General features: G+C 39.4%; 1 protein-coding gene across 3 annotated transcripts in view; it reads right to left on the minus strand.

Annotated features, from left to right (window-relative positions):
- Positions 1 to 8565, minus strand: part of YES1 (YES proto-oncogene 1, Src family tyrosine kinase) — a 57964-nt gene extending 49399 nt beyond the window's left edge. The window contains exon 1 of one of the 3 annotated variants that reach the window (XM_073898453.1): positions 8460 to 8565. The gene's annotated coding sequence lies outside the window, so the exon portion shown is untranslated. Of the gene's footprint in view, positions 1 to 8116; positions 8361 to 8434 lie in introns of those variants that run through there. The other 2 variants (XM_073898452.1, XM_025886846.2) reach the window with 2 other exon arrangements.
- Positions 8566 to 18866: the final 10301 nt, after the last annotated feature.

Consider the following 18866-nt stretch of genomic DNA (forward strand, 5'->3'; position numbering starts at 1 on the left):
TAGTAACTAAATGTGTTAAAGAAAAAAATCCAGAACAATTATTCTGTGTTTTTATCAATTAAAAAAATTAAATGTTTTAATGTTAGTGGCTATTTTCCTGATATAAAGTGGCAAAGCTATCATCCAAATAGTCATGATTATCTGTTAACTGACATCACATCTAATTGCTTCAATGAATAAAGCCCTTATCTTAATTTTACTGCTAAATAAATCTGCAATGTTTATTTGACACAGAGAGAGAGAGTGAGAGAGAGAGCACAAGCAGGAGGAGCGGCAGGCAGAGGGAGAGGCAGGCAGAGGGAGAAGCAGGCTTCCTGCTGAGCAAGGAGCCCAACGCGGGGCTTGATCCCAGAACCCTGGGATCATGACCTGAGCTGATGGCAGATGGTTGACCAGTTGAGCCACCCGGGCACCCCTGAAATGGTTTTTAAAGGCCTTATTTTCAAATGTGCCTCTTTTTTTTTTAAAGATTTTACTTATTTATTTGAGAGAGAGAATGAGAGAGAGAGAGCACATTAGAGGGGGGAGGGTCAGAGGGAGAAGGAGACTCCCTGCTGAGCAGGGAGCCCGATGCAGGACTCGATCCCGGGACTCCAGGATCATGACCTGAGCCGAAGGCAGTCGCTTAACCAACTGAGCCACCCAGGTGCCCCCAAATGTGCCTTCTTATAGTAAAACTTCTATCTAAGTGTTATGGAACCTGCATATGTGTCACACATATCTGTAATGAACTGTCTAGAAAATCACATCAAGTCTTCCTGCCTAGAGAATTGAATCAGTTTGCTTTGAGGCTACAAGTATCTAGTGCAAAGGGATTCATTAAAGTTTCAGAGGTATCACACAGTAATACCATCAAAAACCAGAGAAGTGTTGTACTAGATTATCACACTAAAAAGATCTACCCATCTACAAAATTTGTAACAATCTCCTAATCATAGCCAGTCCCACCCAATTGTGAATTCCTAAAAGGCAGCAGTCATGCTACAAACATTTTTATAACATAAAAACTAGCACAGTATTTGTTACGCCATGGGTTTAATAAATATCCACTTAATGAAATAATACTACGTTTGCTGGAGAAAAGTCCAGTGCCAAGTCCATGGGTCAGGTTTTTACTACAACCTTTACTTACCTGTTATTCACTTCAAATTCTAGATTCTGAAACGTTTCCTTAAAATGTTATCAATATAAAAACTTCAACTGTAACAGAACCACACATTTATATAAGGCTGAAAGGATATCAGAAACCATCTGGCCCAACTACCTCCTGTTTCAAATGATGAAACTGAGGCATAGGGCACTTACTGAACTGACCAAGGCCACATAGCTCCTCACTGTCCAAAGTGGCATTAAAATCCAGATGACCTTCTACCTTTTAGTCCTTTCCTTATTATACCATGTTGCCTTCTCTGCTCCTTTTCAAAGTCCTGACAGCTATTATTCTAAAAATGTTCTTATCTGTAAAATAGTAATTGGGGGTGCCGGGGTGGCTCAGTTGTTAAGCGTCTGCCTTTGGCTCAGGTCATGATCCCAAGGTCCTGGGATTGAGCCCCACATTGGGCTCCCTGCTCGACGGGAAGCCTGCTTCTCCCTCTCCCGCTCCCCCTGCTTGTGCTCCTGCTCTTGGTATCTCTGTCAAATAAATAAAATCTTTAAAATAAATAAATAAAATAAAATAGTAATTGTGTGAGAACAAATGTGAGAAATAAACTTGCCAAAGAACAATTATAAGTATTAAATTATGCAGCAAAAGCCACCAACTTTCTCCACTCCACTCCCATTTCTACTTAACGCTAACAAACTGTAAGTTACATTAAAAAATTAGAGAAGTAACTAGCCTCCATAATTAAAGAAAATCTATAGTTTACATACTGCTAGGAACATAGGCTGAAACCAGACAATCTTTAAGTTTCAGTGGTCAGCCCTTTACTCCCAGTACTTCCTGTCTTCACCCACACCCCCAGTAACAGCAGACATATCCTATAAAATACACATTCTTTTACACACATTACATCAAGAAAATCAGGACTTTTTTCTTTTTGTCCTTGGAAGATATGAACGTAAGCCATGATTATAATACTGATTGTCACTAGTAACATGATAGGATGACAAATGTATTTTAGAAAAATCTAGGTTTCTTTCTTTCCTTTTTTTTTTTTTTGGTGGATAGCCTGGGCTTTCTATATGCATTAAAACAGTAAAAAACAGGGGCGCCTGGGTGGCTCAGTCGTTAAGCGTCTGCCTTCGGCTCAGGTCATGGTCCCAAGGTCCTGGGATCACTCCCTGCTCAGTGGGAAGCCTGCTTCTCCCTCTCCCACTCTCCCTGCTTGTGTTCCCTCTCCTGCTGTGTCTCTCTCTGTCAAATAAATAAATAAAATCTTAAAAAAAAAACAGTAAAAACCATTTCTTTAAAATAAATCTTATTAAAGACTAGTTTAACTTCACTACAAAGAGTTCCCAGTTTATTAGAAATATCAAAATGACCTTTAAATTCACATTTGCAAGTGTTTACAAACTGTTTTATAAAATCATTTTCTAGAACAAAACTTTGATGGTAAAAATCTAAAGAATTTAACATTAGCTTACGGAAAAGCACTAAGTTTTATAAAATTTTAGAGGTAGATCTTTAGAACACGTGTAGCAAAAGTCTGTATATTATAGTCATAAAACACACAGAACCACATCTCTGTATACAACTCAAAATTTATTAAGCATTTATTCTACTGGAGACTGTTCTCAAAAATTCATATAACAGTTCCTTGCCACATGTATCACAGTAATGGAAAGAATTATAATGTAAGGAGAATGTGCTTTCATATCAGAGGAGTTTTGTGGGAGCACAAAGATGGGAGCCAATATACCAGTGTTTTGCTAAGTATGTGCCACAACGACAATGTGCACTTGTTAACGTTCAGGAGTACGGTCTTCCATACCTCTTCCTTCCTTCTGGTTATATATGTTGGAGCACTGATTCTCCCAATGCTCCCTATTACCCACCCCAAATTAGCCAACCCCAAACTAAGTTTCAAGCCAGAATTAGCAAAAGGAATCGTCTCTGCAGATTTTCTGACAGTCATGGTAAAAGAGAGGAAAAGATAATGCTCTTTGCTTAGCATGTTTATAAAATGAGTAACATTTCAGAAGCAGCAAAATTTGCCTGTGGCATCTTCCAGTCTGGGGCTTGCCATATATAGCTGATAATGTATCTGCGTTTGTTGATGTCCATCTTCTCATACCCCAGGAATAAAGAACAAAAGAAAAGAAATCTAGGGTTCCTACTTGCAAAATTCAGGCAGACACAGGGCATATACCATGTGCAAGTAGTTCTAGAAATAATCCCTCTTGAGGGTCTTCCACTTCCTGGGAAAAAGTAGGATGTCCAAAGAACCTGCATATATAAGCTCTCCTGCCACTCCACAAACAGTAATAGCAGCAGCACTTCTAAGTGACACAGCTTGCGGCAGCATGGAGTATATGGTATAAATTTCAGGGACCCTGCAGTCGCAATATAGGCACTCAAGCAAGAGAAACTGAAGAGCGCTGCTCTCCTGGGCTAGGAGACTTGTAATTCAGTCCATCGGTATTATCCTGTACTTTGAAATTACAGGATTCTCTCTCTTTCCTGGAGTGAGCTTCAAGATTTTAAAGAGTAACATCAGGTAAACTCAATCCAGACCAGGATATGTTGCCGTCAAGTCTGCCAGTTCCAAGACAACAGTAGTGCTGCTGCAGCCAACAATTCCTTGGCATAGAGACATGTTAAAATGATACTGGCAGCAGCACTGGCTCTTCTCTTTCACCCTCTGCTGTTACTATAGCTCCTTTTGCTAAATCTGCCTCTGAGTTTAGACAGGAGCTGGATGGTTCATAATCACCCAGCAGCTGCAGCTGAGCAATACTCAGCCTAATTGTGGCACTGGAGCAGCTGAGAGGAAGAAAAGCGATAATACATACCCTACCATAGCCACACACAAACTGCTGTATACAATACCAATAAGATGCCAAGATACTTTAATAGGAACAGATTATTACCTTTAAAGAAAAGCAGTTGTACTTCTCTGGAAGAATTCTGGATTTGTATTATAGACCTGTTTAAATGTGAACTGAAGGTGACCTAAGCCACATAGAGCTCTGAACAATGGAAGATCTTAACTAAAACTTCCTGTAAATATTCATATAACAAAGCCAGCGCCGCAAACATCACCTTTATAACATGACTAAAGGTTCCTGTGATATAAGAATCTGGCACAGACGTGATCTCTTCTTTAACTCTCCATTAAGACAATGCAAAGCAACAAAATCAACGACTAAAACAGCAAGCCATTACATAAAGCAAGGAGCATAATACAATGATTCTCAGCATTTTTGAAACTCCAACACCATACTGTCATTTGCTTTCTTGAAACAAAACATACTCTTCTGTTAGGTGCCATATGGCACATCTTCATAAAGCTTAAGTAAACGAAAACTTATTATGCTGAGAATTTCATTATATCCTTAAGAATATCAAAACCAAGGCCAAAATTACTGATCCAAAGAATTACTGTTACAGAAAACAGAAAATGGGGGGCGCCTGGGTGGCTCAGTCAGTTAAGCGGCTGCCTTTGGCTTGAGTCATGATCTCAGGGTCCTGGGATAGAATCCTGCCTTAGACTCCCTGCTCAGTGGGGAGTCTGCTTCTCCCTCTCCCTCTCCCCTCAGCGCGCAGCGCGTGTGCGCACGTGTGTGTGTACACACACATGCACGCTCTCAAATCTTAAAAAAAAGAAAACAAAATGGTTAAAAGACTTATTACCTTGATGTGACAGTTTTGTCATTTACATAATTTTATGAAAAATAAACTGTATTTTATATTTGATGACAGAATAGTATCCATTAGTTTAATAAACATTTTGACTACCAACTATTTACCATTTACAATATATAAGCTAAAAGGATTTAAAGTTAGTAAAATCTGGTGTTCTCCCTCAAAATATTAACATAATTAACAAGTTATTTATATGTCAAAGTAGTGACAAACACTAGCTGGAATATGACAATTATGATTTAATAAGTCTAATCCTGTTTGCAAAGGATAGCCCAGTGTTCTAAAGGCACTCACTAAATGTTAAGTTCTTTACCCAAGCACCTTATATACTACATTACACCCAGGCTTTTTTTTTTAAAGATTTTATTTATTTGAGAGAGAAAGAATGAGAGAGAGAGAGCATGAGAGGGAAGAGGGTCAGAGGGAGAAGCAAACCCCCAGCTGAGCAGGGAGCCGGATGTGGGACTCGATCCCGGGACTCCAGGATCATGACCTGAGCCGAAGGCAGTTGCTTAACCAACTGAGCCACCCAGGCGCCCTACACCCAGGCTTCTTAAAAAAAAATTTTATGTGGATTAAAACAGATACAGAAAAGCACACAGAACAAATGTATGGTTTGGTGAATATACTAAGGAACACCCTTGCAACCACCACCAGGTTAAAACTTTGTAACCACTGCAGAAGCTGGGTCCCAAACACAACTTCCTCCCACCTCCTTATCTTTACTTTTATAGAAATCACTTCCTTGCAGGTTTTTTTTTTTTTAAATACAGTTTTATTTCCCAAGTTTGCATTCCCAGACACCAGAGCTTAGTATTGCTTTTAAATTTTTTGATATTAGGCACTTTTTTTTTTTTTGACTGAGAGAGAGCACAAGCAGGCAGAGTAGCAGGTAGAGGGAGAGGGAGAAGCAGGCTCCCCGCTGAACAAGGAGCCCCAATGCGGGGCTCGATCCCAGGACTCTGAGATCGTGACCCAAACCGATGGCAGTTGCTTAACCAACTGAGCCACCCAGGCATCCCTAGGCACTTCTTTTAATTGAAGTATAAAAGACATAGAATACACTGCCAGTTTCAACTGTACATCATAGTGACTTGATATTTTTATACATCACAAAACAAACCCCTCCAGTATAAGTCTAGTTACCATTTGTCTCCCTACAAAGTTGTTACAATATTACTGATCATATTCTCTATGCTGTACCTTACATTCCCGTGACTTATTTTGTAACTGGGTTTGTACCTCTTCTTAATATAATGCTAAAAGGAACTAATGACGCCTACACTGAACACTAGATTGAGAGTTACATATGTTTATTAAAAAAATTACTCATGTTAACAAATTACCGCCTAAAAATATGCAAATGTGGACTTTGCATTAATAAATCTTATACCATGGGTTGGTAATATTTCACTTATACTGGATTGTTGCTATTAGCTTAGAACATTTATTCTTTTAACATTACATATCAGGAAGGAGATTTGCATGGACGTTGATTTTTCAGCTTGAGATTTTCCTGAATTAAAAAAAAAAACAAAAAAACCTTAAGCCATGTATTAATATTATACTTCAGCCATAAGACAAATTCCACCTATCCCAGGAAGACAGGTCAAAGCCATAATTTCACTTTCGGTTGAAAAGAAAGGAGTCAATTTTGTGGTTTATGAAGTCAGCAAAAACATACTGCAAAATTAAAAGCTATTATAACATTATGGTGGTTACAGCAGAGTACATATTTTAAGAGCCTTTTTGTCTTTTATTCTGGAAACATGGATATGAACTGTCTTTTATTTAGATTCAGATAAAAGGCAATTGTTTCGTTTTGTTTTTCAAATTTAGGACCCTATGAATTGTCAACCAGCATTCAAAATCTCCACTGAGGTTTAGGTAATGTCCAAAATTTAAAATAATTAAACTTTCTTTTCTTAAGTGTCAACTATGACAGGGGTCTCACGTATTAGTAAAACAAAACATATGTATGGCTTAGTGAAATACAACTTTCTTACAGAATATATGAAAATCATGTATGATGCACACAAGATCCTCTTTATCCTACAAGACACTCCTTCATAACCTGCCCATTCAAAATGTTTTCTGTCCACTGTATGCATTGCCCTAGTTAAGATACTAGATTTACCAGGATACTATGCCTAAAGTACACAGTTACATGTACACATTTAGTAACATTGTCCTTAGTGTGTAACTTAACTTTAGAAATTTAACAAGATGGTTTAAATATACTCAGAATTAATCGAGATACTTTCGGCACTGAAATCCTACAGTTACAAGGACACGAATATACTACAATCATATGCACATATGTGAAATCATGTATGTGAAAGCACACCACGAAACACATATACATAATGGCATGAACATAAAGTTGTGATTCCATTAGAGACTTATTTAATAATTTATAAATTGTTAGAACGTATGTTATTCCATGACTTTAAATTAATTACGCAGAAAATTCAACCAAATCCGAACTATGTTATGTCCCACTCACTACAAAACAAAAATTAAAGCGGTCCCTGCATTGGACTTATTTTCCACTCACCACAAAACAAAAATTAAAGCAATCCCTACATTGGACTTGGTTTTCGACGCGCTTCTTAAAACGACACTGCCCCATGCCCAATAAAGCAAAAGCTGGAAGCAATTATCAAGAAGAAAAAAACACTTTAAAACTGAATTTTCTGTAACATGTGGACAGAGAACCGAACCAAACGGGAGGCGGAGTGGCTTAGTACTATAAAAGTGGATGCTGAATGGCATACTTCCCAACCCCCAACCCAAAACAAAGGAAAACTTTAACATGTTGCGGTTTTCAATCAAACCGAGTAAAGCGAAAGGCTCACCCACTCGCCCCCACACACACCCACGTCCGCTCTCCCAGCACAGTAGCCACCCGGCGTCAGCTAACACGGAGACCCTCAAGCTCCGGGACAGAAAGAGGCCGCCGCTCTCGGCCCTCAGTCTGGCCAAGCGAGCCAAAATTAATCTCGCCCCCAGGCACCGATGGGAGGTAGCGTACCGCTCCAAGGACCTTAAGTCGGACTTGGGCGGGACCGGGAAGGACTGGACGGGGCGGAGACCGAGTCAGGGGGCAAGCAGGTAGCGCCGGGAAGGAGACACGCCCGCCGGGCGAGCCGGGACGGGGGAGGGGAGAAGTTTCTCCCCAACTTCCCGACTCGGAGTCTGCGGGGGCGGGGAGCGCCGGCGCCTTTGGACGCGGGCGGGCGCCGGGGCCTAGCGCTGCCCGGGCCAGGGTCGGCCGCCTCCGCCAGCGGGGCCCCGCCGGGTCCTTACCTGCCCTCCAGCCGCGCTCTCATGAGTCGCCGCTATCGCGGCTCGGGGCAGTGAGGAGGGGGCGGCGGGCGGAGGCGAGGACCGCGGGGCCCTCTCCCTCCTCCACCTCCTCGTCCCGAGCGCCCGGCTGCAGCGACGACTGCACAGCCGCCCCGCACTCGTTACTTCAGGAGGAGGGAATTCCCGGGCTCCCCCACCCCTCGGCCTCACTCTCCACCTCCACTCCGTGCGGCGCCCGCCCTCACTCCCGGCTCCGCCCCTCCTCGGCGGGGGCGGGGCGGGGGCGAGGGCGGGGGCGAGGGTGGGGGCTGCGGCTACCTGCGCGCGCGGCCGGCCTCCTCACCGGAACTCGCGCCGCGCCCGCACGGGCTCGAGCGCCCCCCGCCTTCCGGCGCCGGCGCGCTCCGCCGGCTGCGGGCCGTCCCGCCGCGGTCCCCGTCGGCTGCTAGTCCGAGTCACTTATCCGGACCCAACATGGCGGCGGGGTCCGGGGCGGATTCCCGAGGCGGTGCAGGCTGAGGGGGCGTGAGGAGGAGGTGCTTCTTGCACGCGGAGAGCGGACCCACAGCGCCCCCTCCCCTTCCGCGGACCCTGCGGCCGCACACGCGCCTACCCCTGGAGATGGAGTCAGGGGCGCAGCTTCCGCCCCCCCTGCCTTTCTCCGTTCCCTTCGCCCCGTTCTGTAGTGCCGAAGGCTTTGGGGCTTTGTTTTTGTGGGGGAGGACAGGGTTGAGTTATTTTGGTTGACTGTTTGCTTTTTAGTACTATGCTTCCGCACCCTTTGTCGCTGATAGTAAAATCTCAGCCCAGCCGCATGAGCCAGGGGGGCGTTCCTAACGCTCTCATCACCAGCCTGATCACCGTCCAAAAACGCTCGCGTCTGGCCTCCTTCCGAGCCAGGGATCCTGTCCCAACCCCAGGAGCTTCCTGTTGACTGTTGGTCGAACCAGCCTTGCCGGGAGAGGGAACCGAAGCTGAGTTCTCTTGGCGACTCTCCCAGTAATGGTGGCCTTGGCTTATCTGGAGACAACGTATTATATGATCCCGGCAACTTCCCAGTGAGGGACAGGTACTAATATCCTGTTTGACAGCTTGGGAAACTGAGGCTGCGACCCCGAAAGTGAGGCAGCCAGAACTAGAATTCTGCTAACCCAAATCCGAGCACCTTTCCTGTCTGCCCAGTAGCTAGTGCCTGAAGGAGAAGGGAGAGGATCCAGAAGGAACTGGGATAAAGATGAGGGTTAGTCAGTGGTCGGAACGGGCTGAATATTGAGGCTCTTCTGCTAAAATCACTTCTGCCCTATCAGACTTGTAGATTAACTTCCTCTCTGTATTTCCTCCTCGGTGGGGTTATCAGAATTATTAATGTGGGTTTGTTGGTTTCCTTTGTGGTTTTCAGCGAAATTCAGAATCATCTTTGACAAATAAATAGTACAATCGTATGTGTCAGTATTCTGGTATTCTAGGAACTTAGGAAATGCATTTAAGGGTGAAATTTTTTTCTTCAGCTCATTAAATGAACCAAAAGTAGGCATATGCATTCACATTAACAAAAAGGTACACATAATATGGCGTGGTGCTTTAATTTGACTTAGCTACTAAAATTTCATCTGCCCTTAGTTGTATTGGGGATTAAACATTTTTATGTAGATTTATATTCAGCTTTTTTTAAAAAAAAAAAAAGTTAGAAAATGGCACCTGCGTGGCTCAGTAGGTTAAACGTCTGCCTTTGGCTCAGGTCATGATCCTAGGATCCTGGGATCTGGTCCGGCCTCCGGCTTCCTGCTCAGCCTGAAGCCTGCTTCTCCCTCCGCCTGCCACTCCCCTGCTTGTACTCTCTCTCTCCTTCTGTCTCTCTGACAAATAAAATCTTTAAAAAAAATAAACTAGGAAATAAATTTTTGAGCTGTTACTTTCCTAAACTTCTAGATAAAATATATTTTTGTTGTCCTAAACTGGCAGACTCAAAAAATGAACTCTAAAGTACTAGTTTACCCAGTTTAAGGAATGAGGTGGCTTTGAAAATGTTCTGTATGGAGTTTTAAAGGTGGGAAAGGGTGTCAAAATCTCCGACATGTTCTGTTAACTTACTAGGTTTTCTTCTACTCACCCTCATTTTGATTCTTTTTGTTACCTCATTCCCTGTTTTGTCTTTTGGAATATTCATCTACAATGTCAAGTTTTACTCTGTAAATAATCTGGAGACTTCAATCTTAGACTCAGTGGCTCACTTACTTCCAAGGATATTTAAAACAACAAACCAAAACCAACAAAAACAAATACCAACCAAAACCCAACACTAACACCACCAAAAACAACAAAGTGAGAAAGAGAATCTCTAAAGTCTTGCTGAGTTTGATACAATAGAAATTGCTTTTAAGTGAAAATCTGTTCATTCAGGAAGACAAGTGCACCCCTGTGTCCCTCCTACATAGCATAGAGAGGTCTGGTATGTATGTGTTAAGGAGGGATAAGTCTTGGAATCCCCAGGAGAGTCCACTGGTTGAGGAAGCTAGGGGAATGCTTGAAACAAAAGTAGTGAGATATGTTAAGTCCCTACAAAAGTGAAATGTATCATTTATTCAAGTTTATTAATGCTTACTGAATGCTTTGACTGAAAGTTTAAAAGATTCAGAGTTTAGCTGGGGCACATTAAATCTCACCCTAGAACATGTGATTTTGCCAGGAAATGTTTGTGTTTAGGATAAATTTACCTGCTGCTTCCATCACTAAGGCTGTGATGATGATTTTCTTTTCCTGATAACTAGAAAGCCTGCAGTCCTACATAGGGTGCACGCAGTGGTCTCTGCTCTCTAATTACCATCCCATTACAACTGCCCTCAAAATGCCTCCCACTGGACTTGTGCTAACCACTCAAAGCCTGGCTCTTCTCATGTCCGCTTGATGCCTAAAGTTACCTAAAGTTACCTATAGCATGTTAGACTTGGCTTCTCCACCTGGCCAAAACAGCTCCTAGGCCCCATTAGGAAAAATATGAGGACCCCTCTAAACAAAGATCTGGAAAATTAGGCAAATGGAAAGTATTCATCCTGGAATGTTAGGCTCATTGTGCCAGGCTTAAGGAGAGGTACAATAACCCATCAATTTCTGAATGCTCCTGATGCCTTCATTGCCTCAAGGACTGGTGCCAGCGTATTATACTTTTTACTTCCCCTCAACTGGCCAAGGCCTAAGAGAACCAATTCATTGGATGTGTAAGGACACATCCTACAATGAATAGATGTAACAAATGTCAATCTTATATCAGCTTCAGCAAAACCAGCCAATCTTTTTGCCGTTTTGTTCTCTCCAGCTTCTAAACTTGGCTACCCCGTCTAAAATCAAATTCCACCTTGTGCCCAGTGTGCCTCCCCAGCTCCAGGACTATTTTTTGGAAGTCTGGTCTTTGGGTTGGAATCTACTTTGGGGTCATTTCTTGGTTTGTTTCTCTAACTCACGTTCTTTCTATTTCTTCTGCAGTTTGGTCCTAGGCCTGTTATATCTAGCAAAACCCCTAGTTTCTGCTCTAGCTCTTTCTAGTACCCACTGTGCCTAATCCTAGGTAGCCTTACCTATAACTTTAAACTTTCACACTCTCAATTTAGTTCTGTGTCAGCAGTTTCTAAGCTGGATGGCGCATGACATCTTCTCACATGCCTTCCGCCTAGCAGAATATAGCATGAGGTGGACACCTTTTGAGGGTATTGTTTAACTCCGAGTTCCTCTTCCCTGAGAACAAATCCTCTACTGATAGCAGGAGTGTAGCCCTGTGATCTGAGTGCCACTATTCCCAGGCTTCAGGTTGGAATTTTGAATTTTGAGGGAGTGACACAAAGGTGACTTGGTGATTATTCATGGTGGCTGTGGTATTGAGAATCCAGTGGCAGAAGACTGATGTCTAGGGGTAGGGGAGTCCAGCAGCTGTAGGCAAGTGTCCAGTGCTGAGGGTGCCTGCATCCTAAGCAGACCATCCCTATGGCAGGACCTGGACTCTGCCCTGCCTTCCTTGGCTCCACCAATCTTCCTGTCGCTTCTCTGAACTTCCAAAAGAAAATTCTCTTTCTGCTTAAATTAAGTACAGACCTCTGTTCTTTGCAAATAAAAACCACTAAGTCTCTGCTACTTGTTTGTACTACCAACAGGAAACTCAAATGCTGTTAAGGGAAACATCTCCTGTCTCATGCACATAGCAGGGGTGGGCATTAGATAGGAGAACCGGTTTTCAGAGAGAGAATGAAGAAGATGCATAGTGAAAAGCAGGCATAAGATATTGTAGGACCCCAAGGCTGACTCTAACTGCCTTTAGCCACATGTAACACCCCAAACCTAGAACAGAGCTGTCAAATCCTGCCTGCCCAGGGCAGCATTGCTCTTAGATCACAGCATAGTACACACCTTTTCTCACAGAGCACTAACTCCCATCCTCAAAATCCCCAACACAAAAATTCAGGCAGCAAACACCTGAAATTAGTGTTAGATGTTGAAACTCATTTGATATCTCTGCCCTACAGACTTGTAATTTCCTCCCAAGATCTATATTTGCAATTCCTGTAGCCATTACCAAGTGTTTGGCTCTTACTTTTCTGGTACATTAAGCTGGTGTGTGGTCATAATATGTCAGTGTCTCTGACATTGAGTTTAAGCACGACTAAAATTGCTACCAGATTGCTACTTCCTGGAAATCTTTACAAATGGGTTATGAAAAGTAGAACATAACTTTGCTTGAAGGCAAGAAGTTAGAATGTTTACCTACATCAAAGTTTTGGAAAAGAAACTATAAATCACGCATGCTCTTATCTCTTAAGTTAACTGACATCAGATTATGAAACAAAGGGTTAGTATTAGGGACTAATTAATTAGATATTTTACAAGCTAACACTGGTTGGCATTTTTTTTAAAAAATGTGTTGAAAATAAATCTATGCATTTTGAAAACCTTAGTATCCTTTTTAAGCTAACTCTTCTTTTTGTATATTCAGTGGTATAATTATTTTTCACATTTGTGAAAAGTAAATTAAATCTGAGCAAATTAAAATCTGACCAGATTTTATTATGCAATGTACACCATAATGCATTTAATCCTTTAGTAAAGTGTATTTACACTCCTTTTGATTTGTATATAAATAGGGCTTTTGAGTACTTAAAATAGCTACTTAATTTTTCTTCTTTCTAAGGGAATAACAGAGGCAACAAATAAGATCTATGCTTTGGTGAAATGTTTTAGGTCATGTGAATGAATCGGTGAGATTGGCAATACAGATACCAGGATTGATAACAAGAATAACAATGGCTATCTTTTATTAAGCCCTCTCTGTAAGTATGCCAAGTGCTTTACCCGCACCATTCACTGAATCACCCTGGAGGCGGGTAGTGTTATCCCCAATTACAGATTGGATTCCTCTGGCTTGGAGAGGTTAAGCAGCACACAACTAATAAGAGGAAAGTTTCCAAAACCTATTCTACTGAAAGTCTTTGTGATTACAAAAAGGAAATTATTTTTAAATGTTATTTCAATGGCCATGAAAACAGCATTTATTTCTCCAAATTCTGGAATAATTAAAATTAGTAAATTGTTTGTATAAATAGGAATCTATAAATAAGAAATGTGGAATTCTACAGATTTGTAGGAAATTCTTTATTTTATCATCTTGTATCTCTAAGAAAGGTTTGGGGGGGGCAAACTAAAAAAAATGATGTATGAGACTAGCCTAAAAAGAATGAATTCAATTCAGAAAAAACAACATTCATTAAGCATAACTTTCTGGAGATTAGCATTTGGCATCTATTGTCAATCTTCCAATGATACCTCCCCCAAACCATGGTCTTCAGATGGAGAACCAAATGTCTGAGAACTGAATACATGTACAACATAATCACCTTGCCAAATACAAAATATTTAGGTTAAGTCAATGTTAAAGTTTACATTTTAATATGCCAAGGCTAGGTAATTGTAGTTAAGTCTTCCCTAGTAACCATAACTCAGTGATTAGAGTCAGTACACAGTTAATAACCCAACACTAGGAAAGGTTGTTTAATATTTTTAAAATCAACTTATTCATTCATAAAGCATCTATACAATATTTCCTGATGAATTCTTTATATTTTAGTTTATATAGTATTTAAAAGGTCTTGGGACTTGACTTGGAGAACTAGAAATTAATGGTAGGATATTTTCTTTGTGTTGAAATCCAAGGAATATAAATATTAATAAATTTTCAAAGCTTTTACTGGGATTTTTTTTTCAGAGAAAAAGGAATTAATATCCTACCAAATTTAATTTAAAATATATAGTTTTCTTTTGGAAATTTTCATTAGAGACTAAAAATCAGTTTTTACAGTTTATACCTAATTTGATTAATTTTTTTTTTATTTTGCTTAAAAGAACTAGCTACTATATTTTTTAAATTATTTTTTGGTTTTATTGTCATTATCATCATTTTCATTTCTTTATGGTGGACTAATCTACAACCATTTCAAATTTTTTGAACCCTGAGTTCTTTTTTTTTTTTGAGCCCTGAGTTCTGAATCATTAATTTGCCTGGGCCTATGTCCTTATGAATACTTGAAACTGTGTTTACTAAAGAATCAACAATTTTGCACTGAAGAACCAAAAAATATACAATGACTCACACTTTAGAGAATACTATTTAAATAATCCAAATGTGACAGAGATTTTTCTTTTAGAAACCTCGTAATTAAAATAGAAAATAGGTACTCATGTTCATTTTATGGAAAATTAATTCCAACCTATTTAAAATAGAAGCAAAGCCAGAGACCAAGGAATGGATATTTTAAAAATAAGAGTGAAAATTTTGGTTTATATTGCCGAGAGGCACTTTTAAAATTTAGTTGAACCCCTGTTCAAGAAAATATGTAGATTCTCCTTAGACCTCTTAAGGACCTATTGTCTAGTTGTGCATTTTATTTGAAAACTTTGAAATAGAAAAAAAAAATTCCTCCTTTTGTGAAAGGCTCCAAGTCTCACATACTCTCTAGAAGTCACTAGTCTCATTTCCTTTGAGATGATGAGCTATACATCCAAAAAACAAAACATTTCCTGAGTCTGTTTAGAATACATAGACTCTTTTCTTAAGTGTTTGTCAGGTACCCTTAAGAATATGGTAGATATTTTTTTAAAAAAAGAATATAGAAATTTATGTAAAATCTTAGGATGGTTAATGGCACAGACTCACGTAAAGTCCAAGCATGTATTTGGTAAATTTGGTCATTTAGACATATCAACCCTTGTTAAACTTTACTTACCTTAAGATAATCAGTTTGGAAATTCATATAAAGCTTTGATAGTGGAAAGATCTTTGATCTGGGAGTAAATACTAGTTCTGGTTCCACTGCTAGTGGGTATGAGGTTTCTTTTAGGGTTATGAAAATATTCTGGAATTGGAAAAAGGTAACAGTTGCACAACTATGTGAATATACTAAAAAACACTGAATTATACATTTTAAAGGGTGAATTTTATGGTACATAAAAAATATCTCAAAAGAAATTCTGGTCCCAGAATTTTATGCCTTTATGTAGCTACGTAATCTTCATCCTCAGCTTTACTGAAATATAATTGACATACAACATTATGTAAGTTAAGGTATAAAATATGATGACTTGATACACATATCTATTGTAAAATGATTACCACAATAAGGTCAGTTAGCATATCCATCACCGTTTATACTATATAGAATTGATCAAAGGTATAAAGTACATCAATATAAGGAAATAAAATTATTAATATAATTTCCAATGGAAAGAATAGGACACTGGGAATCTGTCCATCTGAAGAAAGGAAAATTTGCCTAGAAAATTTGTGTACATTTATTGGCTATCCATATTTCTAAACTTTTTTTTTTAAAGATTTTATTTATTTATTTGAGAGAGAGAGACACAGAGAGAGAATGGGAACACAAGCAGAGGGACTGGGAGAGGGAGAAGCAGGCTTCCCGCAGAGCAGGGAGCCTAACGCGGGGCTCAATCCCAGGACCCTGGGATCATGACCTGAGCCGAAGGCAGATGCTTAACCGACTGAGCCACCCAGGCTCCCCAGCTATCCATGTTTCTAATTTTGTGAATTGTCCTTTACCAAATTTACAATTAGGTGTGATTGTTCTTTCTTTATGGATTTGTAAATATTCTTTATATTTTGAATGTTTGAATTCTTTATTTTTCATCAACAATGGTAACATTTCCCCCATGTTTTCATGTGCCATTTAACTTTGTTTGTGGATTTTCCTTTAATACAGAAAAATTGAAAAGTATTTTAATCTATCAATCTCTTTCTTTTTGGTTTCTTTTAAATTGGCAGTCTTAAAATTTCCTTTCTAATCCTAAAGTTATTTATATGTTTTTCTACTATTTTTGTGATTTCCTTTTACATTAAAATATTCAGTGCATTTGAATACATTTGATACTGATGCAGAATAGGAAGTAGTGATCTAATTTTTCTCTTTTTCCAAGTAGGTGGTCACTTGCCCCCATATTCTATTCTTTCCACTGGAAATTACACTTATTTATTTTTCTTGCCTAATTGACTAGGACTTCCAGTATTATGTTGAATAGGAGTTGTGAGAGTGGGCACTTTTGTCTCATTCCTGATTTCAGAGGAAAAGCTTTCAGCTTTTTATCATTGAGTATGATATTAGCTGTGGGTTTGTCACATAAAGCCTTTATTATATGTTCCTTCTTGATTTGTTCAAAGATTTTATCATGAAATGGTGTTGAGTTTTGTCAAATGCTTTTCTGCATCTATTGAGAGGATTATATAATTTTTATCTTTTATTCGATTAACGTGGTGAATCATGTTTTCTAGCTATATAATCTTAAATGAGTTTCCCAAGTTCTTAAGACTCCAGTTTTCTCCACTGTAAAGTGAAGGCATTTTATTAGATCAACTTTTTTCACACTGTAGGTTGTAATTCCTTAATAAGTAGCAAAACAATTTAGTAGATGGCAACCAACATCTTTTAGAAAATGAAACAAGGAAATAGGAGTGTGAGCCACATATAATAAGTATTATTTTGCCAAACTCTTGTTTCCCTTATAGGTGTGTATACACTGAGTCATGATGTAAAATTTTTTTTTTCACTGTGTTACAATTAAAAGTTTGCAATCCACTGTATTAGCTGATTTGTAATGTCTCTCCTTCTATAAAAATCTGTCAGTTTACACTGTTTGATTTGGTAGTAGCAAAATTTCTCTCTGATCTTGTAAAACTTGCAGTTAACATTCTTTGAACACATACAGTATATCAGAAGCTATTCTGAACTCTTTATGTACTAACAATCCTCACTGCAAACTACGAAACAGTACAATTATTGTAAACCCTCCTGTCTTATAGGCAAAGAAAATGAAGGAAAAAGAATGTCCTAACTAAGACAAAAATATATAGCTGGAAGTGGTAGAAATGAAAATTAAACCCAAATGGTTTAATTTTAGAGCCAACAGTTTTAACCACTATGTCATTCTATTAAGAATTCTGGCAAAAAACCTTTAAAGTTTTAAATTGATCTACAATCTTGTAGTTCTTCTCCACTCAATATTATAAAATTACATATTTTAGGTGGTGAATATTGACCTAAAAAAAGAAAAAAGTTTCCTTGATATTAACAAAACCACATTTGAGAAAGCATTAAGAGGTGGGGGAGGGATAGTCAACATATCATTTCAGATCAGTGCCCTCCATAGATCTTAAGGTTTTGACCGAGTAGCAGAAAATTTTCACTTATAAAGAGACAGAAAGAAAGAGAGAGAGACAGAGAGATTTCTCTGCAATAGTCTTCCCTTAAGAAAAAACAGCAACAACAACAAAACTCCTTTAATTCTTTTGTTTCTATTCATATAAGATTTCTTCAACTTTAGTTCAGTTGAATTTGGTCACAAAAATGTCTAGTGTCTTTCCACATCTCAAAATTGTCCCAGTTAGCGTCTAAAAAAGGCAAATGATAATAAGATGCATAAGAGATAAGAAACAGAATTTAAATGAATGGCTGAAGTCAATGCAATTAAAACAACAGCAACAAATGCTAGATTCTCTGTCTTCCTATGTTTTTTTCCTTTTGATGATAGCTATATTCTGTGGCACGCATACATACTCTTCTACTAATTCAATAAACACAATAATTATTTTGACATGGTCCCTGCTTCTCAAGGAGCTTCCAATCTCTTGGCAATAAAAATTGGAAACTATTGGGACGCCTGGGTGGCTCAGTCATTAAGCGTCTGCCTTCGACTCAGGTCACGATCCCAGGACCCTGGGATCGAGCCCCATATCGGGCTCCCTGCTCCATGGGAAGCCTGCTTCTCCCTCTCCCACTCCCCCTGCTTGTGTTCCCTCTCTCACTGTGTCTCTCTCTGTCAAATAAATAAATAAAATCTTTCAAAAAAAAAAGACACAAAATAGAAAAAAAAAATTGGAAACTATTATTTGTTGAGTGTTTGTTCTTTACCAGGCACTTGCCCTGATTTATATACTAATTCACTTACATTTGTCTTCTCCACCATCTGTGAGGTTACTCCCCCCTTTAAACTGAAACTTAGTTAAAATAATTTGGTATTAAAAGATCCATCTTGAGTTAAGCGTCAGATTCTCTGAGCCACACCTCCTAGTTTTTCCCACTATACAGCCCTGAAGTGTTGGTCTTCCCCTCTAGCCCATACATATGTATTTAGTATGTTTTCTGTTGTTGCAATTATTTGAAATAAATATAATACTCTCATTCTTTGGTTTCCACCTGCTATGGGA

The sequence above is a fragment of the Callorhinus ursinus genome, unplaced genomic scaffold, assembly GCF_003265705.2.
Source record: "Callorhinus ursinus isolate GAN/ISIS: 27379988/994484 unplaced genomic scaffold, GSC_fseal_2.0 scaffold11, whole genome shotgun sequence".
Classification (NCBI taxonomy): domain Eukaryota; kingdom Metazoa; phylum Chordata; class Mammalia; order Carnivora; family Otariidae; genus Callorhinus; species Callorhinus ursinus.